The following is a 12500-nucleotide window of genomic DNA, read 5'->3' as shown; positions in this document are numbered from 1 at the left end:
GACATCGGTCTGGCTGTATGGATGTTCATGCTAAGATGTGAAATGGCACGAACTGAAGGGGGCCATTAGCCGATCAGACGAACAGCCATGTTCCCTGATGAGCCTGCCAATCAAACTGCCACCTGTTAGCCACGCACACAGCGGAAAAGGACACGCCAGACCTGACCATTATTCACCACTCTACTCTGAGAGAGAGACAGAGAGACACAGAGAGACAGAGAGAGAGAGGGAGAGGGAGGGAGGGAGAGGGAGAGAGAGTGAGAGAGAGAGAGAGAGACAGAGACAGAGACAGAGAGAGAGAGAGAGAGAGAGAGAGAGAGAGAGAGAGAGAGAGAGAGAGGACAGAGAGAGAGACAGATAGAGATAGAGATAGAGATAGAGAGAGAGAGGGAGAGGGAGAGAGAGAGAGAGAGGAAGGGGGAGGGGGAGGGGGAGAGGGAGAGAGAGAGAGAGAGAGAGAGAGAGAGAGAGAGAGAGAGAGAGAGAGAGATGCACTACTCTCATCATAGACCCTGCAGTTCTGCATCTCTGTTCTGGCAGGATTTTCCGCGGCAATAAATAAATATGAAATACACCAGCAAACAAAGCAGAATTCCCAAGTCAGTGAGAAAAGCCATCCATCGCAGAGAAAGAATATTTTACCTATAAACACAGAACTGCTTATGAGCCAAACTCGCACCTTTACAAATATTGTGTTAACACACCGTATAGCGCAGGTCAGCTCGACGAGTTCATTACAGAAAGTTGAAAATGCACAACGCCAAGAGTGTATAGCCATGCATTTCTGACAAGTGCTGGATGTTGAGCGGGCCATAAAGATACGACAGAGAAATAAATCAAAATGTGTTTTCATGGCTTGAATGAATTTACATTTTAAGGAACGCTTGCCGTTTCAACAAGATAGGGGATTTTGGGTGGAGAGTAAGGGTGGGGGGGGGGGGGGGGGGACTACCGAGAAATATGAAGTCAAAATGTGTAACATCATCATGCCCACTGATGTTTATATTTAAAAATGTTAAATTATTACAAAAACGTCTCCCAGTGAAAAGGCCACCCAACTTTTTACCCGAGGATTTGAAGCTGAGGAAACATCACATTCACACAGACTGCGGTGTCCGGCACTGAATTCCACAGACATCCACCTTTACACCACAGACATGACCGCGTTCACTCTGCCCGGACCCTGACGTTTCACCTTCTCCACGTGTCTCCAGCTCCGCTCTTCCCCTGGCCAGACCGGCAGCGCAGCCCACGGACACGCACGGTGATGCGCACGGGCTGTTGGGTTCGCGTTCTCGGAGTTGCCAGTTGGCCCGCGGGAGGCCCTTGTTCTGCGGAAGTCCCGGAGCGCCTCTCTCTCTCCGCTCTGACTGAAGCAGCCTGCTCACGCTCACAGGCGCCAACCGATTTCTCACAGCCCTTTTTCACTGGAGCCCTCCCTTACCTTGAACAGAAACTGGTCTCGTCCCGGTTTTCCACAGAACAGAACGCAAGAGCACACGCGAACGAGGTCTGATTTTGTGAGTTCGATCTACGTGACGTGTGAAGATAACTACGCTGTATACACACTGCAGGTAATAAATGAGATACTGGGCTGTATCCAGATTTTACACCATCGTACCGATGTTGAAAAATGCCACAATAGAAGCTATACATTTTTTATGGTAACAACTGAAAAATGTGAAATTAAGATGAACTTATGAACTGTTCATTATCAATCAACTATTCAAAATTCATTAGCGTAGCCAATGTTTCAGACCAAGATCTATCTATGTATCTATATCTAGCTAGCCCCATTAGGTTTTTAGCCACGGCATTTGACTTCAACAGAATTTCCCTCTAACATAACAGGAGGGTGGGGGGGGGGCAGTGCAACTGTGGAGAATGGCTGACAAAAATAAATAAATAAATAAATAAATTAGGTGAATAATTATGAAATATCATTTTTATTTTATTTTATTTCAAACCACGCAAAAGAAAGAACAGAGGACTTGTCCCACACAATGCAGGGCATCAGTGTGCCCTGGGTATCAATGGAGCAACAACAACAAAGACTCACAAACTTTAAAGCGTTTATTTTTCTGCTCAGCAGATTAAGGGGGAAGCACACACCTGTACGCTAGATTAGACCCGTCCCGCTGAAATCTTTTGGGTTTTTATAAAGCCAGCACACTGCCGAACCAGAGTGGCCACATTCCTCCGAAGCCACAATTTGGGCCTGAATCTTCTTTACCCCCCGTCTAATCCTCCAGCCAATAGGACAACTTAGTCGTAATCTGATCCCAAAGCATTGCTCAGTGTGACATCACAACGTCATGCAAAACTAGCGGTATTAGCGGAGGACAGCCCCTAGCCGCGTTACGTAACGCTGAAGCCCGGTTTTGGGGGGGAAGCGCCTCTCCTCCCCCGTTATCCCTGCAGAAGAAGTGAAGGGTTTGCGGGTAAAGGGCTCTGACTCACACCGGCTCACACCGGGGGGGGGGGGGGGGGGCGGCGATGTCACGGTGAGAGAGGAGTCTCGCGCCTGGCGGTGCTTCACCCCCGTCTGCTGGGTCACACGGCCCTGAGAGACGCGCGGGCGTGACCGCGAAATTACAGCCCTGCTTCCCCCCCCCGCCGCCGAGCCGCCGACACGACTGCAGACACCGCCGTCCGTTCAGCGAGCACAGAGCCGGCTGGCAGCCCGCACTTTCTCCAGACGCAGAGAGGGAGAAGAAGAAGGAAAGGGGCCTCGTTTTGCGGCTGAAGCCGTCCGTTTCAGAGACGCTCACGTCCTCCATTAAATCACTCTGAGGGGTGACAGTCAGACTGCACTCGGGCTGGAGACCAGCGGCTCCCGTTGCCGTAGTTACGGAGGCACTGTTGGCCCGTGACCGGCGGGGGGAGATGTACGGCGGGAACGCCGTAGTAGTGCGGCCTGTGGCGTAGTGGTTAGGGTAAAGGACTGGGACACGCAAGGTCGGGGGTTCTAATCCCGGTGTAGCCACAATAAGACCCGCACAGCCGTTGGGCCCTCGAGCAAGGCCCTTAACCCTGCATTGCTCCAGGGGAGGATTGTCTCCTGCTTAGTCTAATCAACAGTACATCGCTCTGGATAAGAGCGTCTGCCAAATGCCACTAATGTAATATGATGTAATGTACTCATCTGACCTAACCTAAAGCCCCTCTGAGCTCCACGGAGACTCGCCAAGACTGTGGACGTTACCTGCACACACGCGCGTGTATGTGTGTTTATATGTCCGGTGGCTGTCCATGTCATCTTTACTCAGTGATAGAAAATGTTTTAAGAAGTACCACTGCAATTAACAACTGCAAGTGAAATTATAATTCTAGAGAATGATTCACTTATTTTTAAAAAGACGGTGTTCAGCTGACCAGTGATTTAAACTGAAAGGATAAGAGAAGATATACTTTATTGAACTGCCGTGAACTCTGCCATCTCCGAGAATAATTCAAGCTTTTAATCGTCTTCACACTGCTGGGCTTCCCAGTGGACGACCTGTCGAACCAATCAGAGCAGAGTACAAGGCCGAGGTCCCATTGGGCAGTCTTAAATCACAGCGTGTGCCACTGACTCATTTTTGGATCACACCAAGAATACATGCCGGCCTATCAGATGTACGTCTCAATTCTAAACCCAAGCTGGCAAAATCCGCCTCTCTGAAGAAGACCTATCCAAATAAGAGACCCGTGTTAAATCAAGTACATCCTTTAAGCATGTACATCTATTCACATACCCTGCGTGGTCAGCGAAAAAACTACAATGTTTCTTGCTCGGTTGTTTTGCAGAAAAACGAGCTTAAAGGACCCCTCCATCTACACAGGCAGAGCCCAGCACCTCTGAGACGTTGCCACTGCAAACCTCCCCTCCTTCCCTGCCTCCCTCCCTCGCTCTCCCTCTCCCTCTCCCTCTCCGCCTTACTCACTTTTTCCTGGAGGACCCAGCGACTGCAGCTGGGCAGCCTGTGATTGGCCGGCGCAGATTGAAGACAGATGTGGGGGCGGGGCCCCCGGTGGCATCTTAATAAGCGCTTCTGACACACGGCGCCATCCCAGCGGGCAGGCCGAACGAGAGAGAGTCCGTGCGCGTCGTACAGTCAGGTCCATAAATATTGGGACATCAACACAACAAGATGTGCTTTAACTGCTGGCTTTCAGCTTTAATTTGAGGATATTTACATCCAAATCAGGCAGACGGTGTAGGAATTACAACAGTTTGTATATGTGCCTCCCACTTTTTAAGGGACCAAAAGTAATGGGACAAACTAACAATCATAAATCAAACTTTCACTTTTTAATACTTGGTTGCAAATCCTTTGCAGTCAATTACAGCAAAGACATAGACATCACCAGACGCTGGTTCAGCAGACGTGTGCGTCGTATATCCCCTTCAGCAGGCCAGCGAAGCACGAGAGCAAACGCACAGCTTTTCAGCTATAGCCCGTCTACACCAGCACAGGGACTGCAGTACATCTGTATGTGTCCCACGGTACTTTGGGGAGAGTGCCATGGCAGTGTATTTTTTTTAATTTTTACTTTCCCTTCAGTCACGGGAGGTGGTGTGTAATCTTCCGCTTCTACTCACTACCAGTCAGTGTGAGCAGTGTTGAACTGAAAACCGTAGCTGCAGTGAAGAAGCAATACGATCAGGTTTCACCAATGGGAATTAAAATATGCCGATAATCACATCCGTTTATTGTATGATCGTAACACTACAACATCCTATGAATAGCCGGTACTATAAACGCCGTGCAGTCACAAGTAATTATAGTTAATTTCTTCACTAATGCACTAAATTTCACTAATAAGTAAAATGACTTCACTCATCTTGACATGATACATCTCATCACTGTTAAACTTTCAGTTTGCTTGCTTTAAGTGTGTGTGAGAGAGAGAGAGAGGGAGAGAGACAGGGAGAGAGAGAGACAGAGTGTGTGTGTGAGAGTGTGTGAGAGAGACAGAGAGAGAGAGAGAAAGAGAGAGCATGAGATTGTTGGTTTTGCTACTGTTGTTTTCCTGAAGGATATCATTAGGAGTAATTCGGTTTCATAATTGCAACCAGATGATAATCTAAACTCTGCCATAATTATTTAGTCATCAAAGCTGGAAAATGCATAAATATTTACATGCTTCCTACTTCTGGGGAAAAAATGCTAGACTTGACTTTTGCAGGAGACTACACACAAATGTTTTTAGGATGGCTTCAGCTTCTATGAGGCGGCGTTTATTTATTGTGTGAAAGGGGAAAATGAAGGAGTCTCCGTGGCTCAGTGTTCAAAATGGCCGCCCTGGCTTACAATGCAGAACCTCAATAAAAATAATGGGGAAAAAAATGTACTTCAATACAATTCAATGAAGTAATCTCATACTTTCTGAAAACTATAGGTGCCAAAATTGATTGATTATTGATTTACAATAAGTATCAGGGATGCCAAAGTGAAATTGTCAATAAATTGTTACGTAATGCCGTTCAGTCCAAAGGAACTATATTGTGTCATTCCTTCATTTGCCGTTTCAGTAGAGTATAAAAATAAGGTATTAATAAGGTAAAAAAACTATTATGTTTACACGGAGACAGAAATGCAAACCCAAGCTTTTCCTCAACACAGATTCAGAATCACCTTGTTAATCACCACATTTTACCCACCACACCTCGTTAATGAGAGAGGTCAGAGGAGAAGGGAAAGACTGGTGAAAGCTGACAGGAAGGTGACAGTATCGCAAATAACCACGCAGTACAACAGTGGTGTGCAGAAGAGCATCTCTGAACACACAACACGTCAAACCTGTTAAGTGAAGAGGCTACAGCAGCAAAGGCCAATAAGTCAAAAAAAATAAGTCTAATAAATACCTAATAAAATGCCCAGTGAGTGTATATGCTCTTTCAAATCTGAAGCCAAAAAGCAAATGGAAGACGATTATTAATGCAAAGTTTCATCTCAGCTGGGCCATGCCCCCCCCACCCCCTTCCAAAATGAAATAATAATAATTATTATTATTATAAATGACCTGCTTGGAAGTGATGCGTGGGCCAAACTGACCCCCTCCCTGACCGACTGGGGGAAAAAACAGCACGGTTTGCATATTAAGCAACTTTAATGTAACACAACGTTCAAACTCATCACATCACCAGCCAAAGTAGTCATTTCACCAAATGCCGCAAATTAATCAACATAACTAACCACACACCTTCGGCAAAAGTTATGTATTCATAGACAATAACATTATCTATTGCGCTAATGCCACGTATTCTAAAGTGACTGCAGATGAAACGCTGATAATATGGATATAGTTAACATGACCGGCGGAGCTCCGGCCCGGCGGTGTGTATTCCGGCCTGCCCCTCATTGTGTCGCAGGAAGAGCGGCCTCTGGGAGAGGACGGCCGAGCGCCAGGGCCAGGAGTGTCCCCGCGCACGTTCCCCAGCGCCTGGCCCTTCGACCCGGAGCCTACGGCCTGCGGACGTGACCGGCGGGGGCGTGAGGAGGCCCCGCACCAGGAAGCGCACGTACAGAGAGGCGGACGCGCCCGCCCCGGCACCAGACGCGCCACATTCCAGGGGGGTCAGGGGTCACCAGGAGGGAGCGCCTCAGATACCCACACCCGTGGGGCCTCGGCGGGAGAAGGGGGGGGAGAAAGAAAAAAAAAGAAAAAAAAAAAGGTGGGTTTGACAGCCCGGGTTTAACGACGGGAACCCTGCTCCAACTGGCCGGTGCATCTCGGCGTGATGACTCACGGATGAGAGCATAAAAACTGTAATAATAAAGGGAGTCACAGCTCTTGGCTGGTGCCAGCGGTCTCCCCCGCCTGTCAAAGCGAGTGCCACCGGGCTCAACGGGGCCCTGTTTCAGGCGCACGGCGATATTCACCAGCAAGTACGCTCATCAAAGCCGGACTTAGAAAGATCCGCTGCGGTAGGGGCACAACCCAAAGTTTTGTAGATACACTGGTGTTCATTTAAAACCTTCACGAAAAGCCGAAATAAGCCAGCTAATGTCATATCAGAGACGATGCAGCGTGACCACAACAGGACGCAAACGCGCAAGGGGGGGGGGAGCACTCTCTTCCATTCTCTAGATTTTTTCCGTCCTCTTTGAGGCTAAAGAAGAAGAGTACAGGAGTTCCTCCAGTGCGGTGGGGATGTGTTTAGGCTCTGCCGCGGTCACGGTCGGCCATGTTCGCGGTCTCCCAGCCTGTACGCGCCAGCGGACGCGGAGGTCTATATAAATTCCATACAGTGTGTGGGGGGGGGGGGGGAGCGCCTCTCCATGGAACCGGATCATTAGCTCCACTTCCTCTGTTTGATGGCTGGGAGTTGAAAGACCCAGCGCGAAGAGGAAGCAGAAAGTTGGCTGTTTGAGGAGCGCTTCCTTCAACCCAACCCCCCCCTACCCCCACCCCCACCCCGATCCCACCCCCGTTATGATCCTGCACATACAAAAAGCATTCTATCCATTGTCCAATCACTGCTTATTTAGGCTGCATTGGCTGCCTCCCAACGACACGGAGTCGAGCCAAAGAAAACATACCAATTTATCATATAATTTCCAGAAAGCTATAGAAGGAACTTTTTCCTTGAAAGCTTCATAAACTTGGCCAAACGGCGATTTCTCTGAAAGATAATACGACAATATAATAGACTCTGGTTTTCATAAACAAATATACGTCCTAGACCAGTATTACATTTAACAGCTGCAGCATGTCCGGACTTTTAAAATAGTATTATTTTCCCCCTCTTCCTAAAACATAACGAGTTCAGCAGTTGGCGACGTTAAGAAAATGTTTCCTGTGAAAATATAGAAAAATGGAAGCTGAACTTAAAATTGTCACATAGATTTAAAGACAAAATACTAAATGATTGGGCCAAACCAAAGGTCTTTCACGGTTCAGTAGAGTTCAGCTATGGCTCACATTCAGAGATGAACGGGTTCGAATTAACAAGCAGGAAGACACGCCAAAGTTTCTGATCGTTGACTTTACCTCAGACAAACTCAGGGCTTTAAGTTTTAGGAAGTCAATGTGTTCTTTTTGCACGGCCAACAGAAAACATTAAGCATCGCTGCTGCGGTTTTACGATCGTACAGGATATCAAACCGCCTGCTGCTCGTGAATGAAGGGCCCAAGTGTCAGGAAAAATACATCCTTTCAGCCGTCATTGTGAACATTCCCTCCACGGGAATTACAGAAAATACTTCATGAGAGAATCGACCCTTCAGTCCACAATGCATGCTGAAACTGAATGCCTCAAAAATAGCAACTATACCGGTCCTACTTCAGTGCAATTTGCAACCATTTTACCCTCAATTTTCCTTTAAGCATTTCAGGCATACTCAGGATGTCAAAAAGTCTGAAACATGACGCCTGGAAGTCTGAATTCAGCTACTGTGAAGGCAGGAGGAACTTGGGACCGGAGTGATTTATCGAAGACACTTTAAAAACGTGTATCGATAGCTTCCTCTGAGAATGGCCAATCACGGCTCAAAAGCCCAGGTAGCAACTGCCTCTGAACGGCCGGGTGCATTAGCCGCTTTCGAGTGGTCAAAGACGACCGTGAATCACCTCTCACTGACAATTCTAATCTGTATGCTAATAAAAGGGGCCTTGTGGGGGAAATAATGGAGGAAATCCGATCGGTCGCCATCAAACCGACAGCACAGGACAGCTGGAGAAAAGGCACCGTCGAAACGGAGGAGGAGACGGCTTCAGAAATCCATTTCGTTTTAACGGCTTTGAAGTGGAGCTTAGCCAGGCGATGAGCCCGTAGTCCGGGAGGCTGGCTGGTCGCACACGGACGACACGCAAGTTCTCCCCCCGGTTCGGCCCGGGCGTGGGTGTTGCAGCTCTGTGCAGTGAGACGCGCGCTGAAAAGCACAGCGCGGCTACGATGAATCCGGGATGCCTCCTCATTGATATTGACCTCGTGGGCGTTAGCCGGAGGTGCGTGGGCACGTCGAATATATCGATTCGTCCTCCAGCACAAGTGGATGTGGGCTTATGCGGCATGAGTCTGTGCAAAGTTCATTCTGCTGAAGAGCGGATAACATCGCAATTAATCCATCTGTATTGCAGGGCGGTTTAAAGCCAGATTGTTTTTATGCCAGGCACGAAATACATACAGCATACGGAATATTTCTATGGTATGTGGAAACGCACAGTTCTACTTAGCCGGTCTACGGGGCGCGTGCATTGTAGGCTGCTGTGTAGTGTTTTGCAGGTACTGTGACTTGATGGTAGAAGCGTTGGAGGGCCTTTCTCCTGTCATAACGGGCCTCCACGTGTCTGACGGCCTCCCAGCGCACAGGAGAGCGTGACGCATGCAGGGCCTCTCCGCCCTGGTGCCTCAAAGTGCTCATCACGCCGACTTAATCACAGTAATGGAGGCGGTGCTGAGGCCCTGATGGCCTGTCACAGAGCACCGTGTTTCTGCGGTCTCCACACAGCACCGTGTTTCTGCGGTCTCCACACAGCGCCGTGTTTCTGCGGTCTCCACACAGCGCCGTGTTTCTGCGGTCTCCACACAGAGCGCCGTGTTTCTGCGGTCTCCACACAGCGACCGTGTTTCTGCGGTCTCCACACAGCGACCGTGTTTCTGCGGTCTCCACACAGAGCGCCGTGTTTCTGCGGTCTCCACACAGCGCTGTGTTTCTGCGGTCTCCACAGAGCGCCCGTGTTTCTGCGGTCTCCACACAGCGACCGTGTTTCTGCGGTCTCCACACAGCGCCGTGTTTCTGCGGTCTCCACACAGAGCGCCGTGTTTCTGCGGTCTCCACAGAGCGCCCGTGTTTCTGCGGTCTCCAGAGAGCGCCAGTGTTTCTGCGGTCTCCACACAGCGCCGTGTTTCTGCGGTCTCCACACAGCGCCGTGTTTCTGCGGTCTCCACACAGCGACCGTGTTTCTGCGGTCTCCACACAGCGCCGTGTTTCTGCGGACTCCACACAGCGACCGTGTTTCTGCGGTCTCCACACAGCGACCGTGTTTCTGCGGTCTCCACACAGCGCCGTGTTTCTGCGGTCTCCACACAGCGCCGTGTTTCTGCGGTCTCCACACAGCGACCGTGTTTCTGCGGTCTCCACACAGCGCCGTGTTTCTGTGGTCTCCACACAGCGACCGTGTTTCTGCGGTCTCCACACAGCGCCGTGTTTCTGCGGTCTCCACACAGCGCCGTGTTTCTGCGGTCTCCACACAGCGCCCGTGTTTCTGCGGTCTCCACACAGCACCGTGTTTCTGCGGTCTCCACACAGCGCCCGTGTTTCTGCGGTCTCCACACAGCACCGTGTTTCTGCGGTCTCCACACAGCGCCGTGTTTCTGCGGTCTCCACACAGAGCGCCGTGTTTCTGCGGTCTCCACACAGCGCCGTGTTTCTGCGGTCTCCACACAGCGCCCGTGTTTCTGCGGTCTCCACACAGCGACCGTGTTTCTGCGGTCTCCACACAGCGCCGTGTTTCTGCGGTCTCCACACAGCGCCCGTGTTTCTGCGGTCTCCACACAGCACCGTGTTTCTGCGGTCTCCACACAGCGCCCGTGTTTCTGCGGTCTCCACACAGCACCGTGTTTCTGCGGTCTCCACACAGCGCCGTGTTTCTGCGGTCTCCACACAGAGCGCCGTGTTTCTGCGGTCTCCACACAGCGCCGTGTTTCTGCGGTCTCCACACAGCGCCGTGTTTCTGCGGTCTCCACACAGCGCCGTGTTTCTGCGGTCTCCACACAGCACCGTGTTTCTGCGGTCTCCACACAACGCCCGTGTTTCTGCGGTCTCCACACAGCGCCGTGTTTCTGCGGTCTCCACACAGCGCCCGTGTTTCTGCGGTCTCCACACAGCGCCGTGTTTCTGCGGTCTCCACACAGCGCCGTGTTTCTGCGGTCTCCACACAGCGCCGTGTTTCTGCGGTCTCCAGCAGTCTGTGATTACATCTCCGCAGGGGGGAACGCCAGTCACCTGCGTGGCAAATCTCTCCCCGTGTTATTGCAGAAATCTGCGTTTTCTCGCGAGTCTGCGTTCACGGGGGACCGGGGGACCGCTCGAAGGCGACCGTGCATCGACAGAGGGCTCGACGACTGGAAGATCGACACAGAATTAACCGGCGAACACGCTTTCCATTCAGAGCAGAGAGAGAATTCATAATCACTCGTCAAAACAATCCGCTAATTCTCAGACTTCCACAGGCCCAATGTGGTGTGTGTGATGATCTCTGTACTACCACAAGCCATTCGTTTCTGTAATTCACAGTGTTTCATGATGATTATGACCATCATTAAATGGTGCCGATAGCACTGTTTTATTCAGTCGCAGAACCAAGGCAGGGGAGTCTACCCCCTCCCATATGAATACATGAGAAATGAGTAAAACCGTAAATGACCATTACAATGCCTGGATATTTATGATGAATATTACCCGCTGGTGTACAAAACAGCCTAAATCCATTCATATTTGCGGTCATGAAGAAACAGACTAAATACGCTCCAGCATGGAGACGATTCGTGATGTTTCTACATAAAGCACCCAAGGGCTGTTATAAAGCAGAGGGTGAACAGTCATAGGCGGAATTATATAATTTAATCACATTGAAGGCATTAGTCCACACAAATATTCCTCTAGAAATTGTGGATCATCCAAAAGGTTGTGCATTGTTAACAGGCCCTGAGCCATGCTGAGCCAGCTGAGGGAAGGGCTACTCTGCTCCAAACCTCCACCCAAAACACCCTGGATCTCACTCTGCCTGTGGAGGAGGAGACGGACACGACAGTAGAAAGATAAAAGATAAAAACTAGAATAAAAAAAATAATAAAATAAAACCGAGAGGATGGTGGAAGTGAGGATACGTGCACACAGCCGGTGCACAGGAACATGGCGATCTCAGCGCGTTTGTCTGAAGGACAGGCACATCCTGTAATGCGTATAAAATGTGTCTGTGCCATACAGGCAGGGATCTGCTCCCATTGCACAGAGCACTTCTTCCTCCTCCTCCTCCTCCTCCTCCTCCTCCTCCCTCCTCCTCCTCCTCCTCCTCCTCTTCATCCAGCCAGGGTTCATTTCCCTCGTTGAGCCTACGTTCCAAGGCCCACGTCCTGCTCTCTGTCTCTCTCCCTCTGGCTGAGAGAAACCCCTCTCCATGCTCTCTGTCTCTCCCTGCTCTCCGTCTCTCTCCCTCCGGCTGGGTGAAACCCCTCTCCCTGCTCTCTGTCTCCTTCCCTCCGGCTGGGTGAAACCCCTCTCCCTGCTCTCTGTCTCTCTCCCCCGCGCTGAGTGAAACCCCTCTCCCTGCTCTCTGTCTCTCTCCCTCTGGCTGGGTGAACCTTCTCTCAATGCTCTCTGTCTCTCTCCCTCCGGCTGGGTGAAACCCCTCTCCCTGCTCTCTGTCCCTCTCCCTCCGGCTGGGTGAAACCCCTCTCCCTGCTCTCTGTCTCTCTCCCTCTGGTTGGGTGAAACCCCTCTCCCTGCTCTCTCCCTCCCTCCCTCCCTCCAGTAGGGTGAACCCCCTCTCCCTGCCCATGACCGAGC

General features: G+C 50.4%; 1 protein-coding gene across 2 annotated transcripts in view; it reads right to left on the bottom strand.

The window, feature by feature from the left end:
• The window catches only part of ctif (CBP80/20-dependent translation initiation factor), a 94148-nt gene that overhangs the window by 50118 nt on the left and 31530 nt on the right, over positions 1 to 12500 (bottom strand). The window lies entirely within an intron of this gene.

This window comes from Conger conger, chromosome 12, assembly GCF_963514075.1.
Source record: "Conger conger chromosome 12, fConCon1.1, whole genome shotgun sequence".
NCBI lineage: Eukaryota > Metazoa > Chordata > Actinopteri > Anguilliformes > Congridae > Conger > Conger conger.
This window is presented reverse-complemented; position numbering and strand designations above follow the sequence as displayed.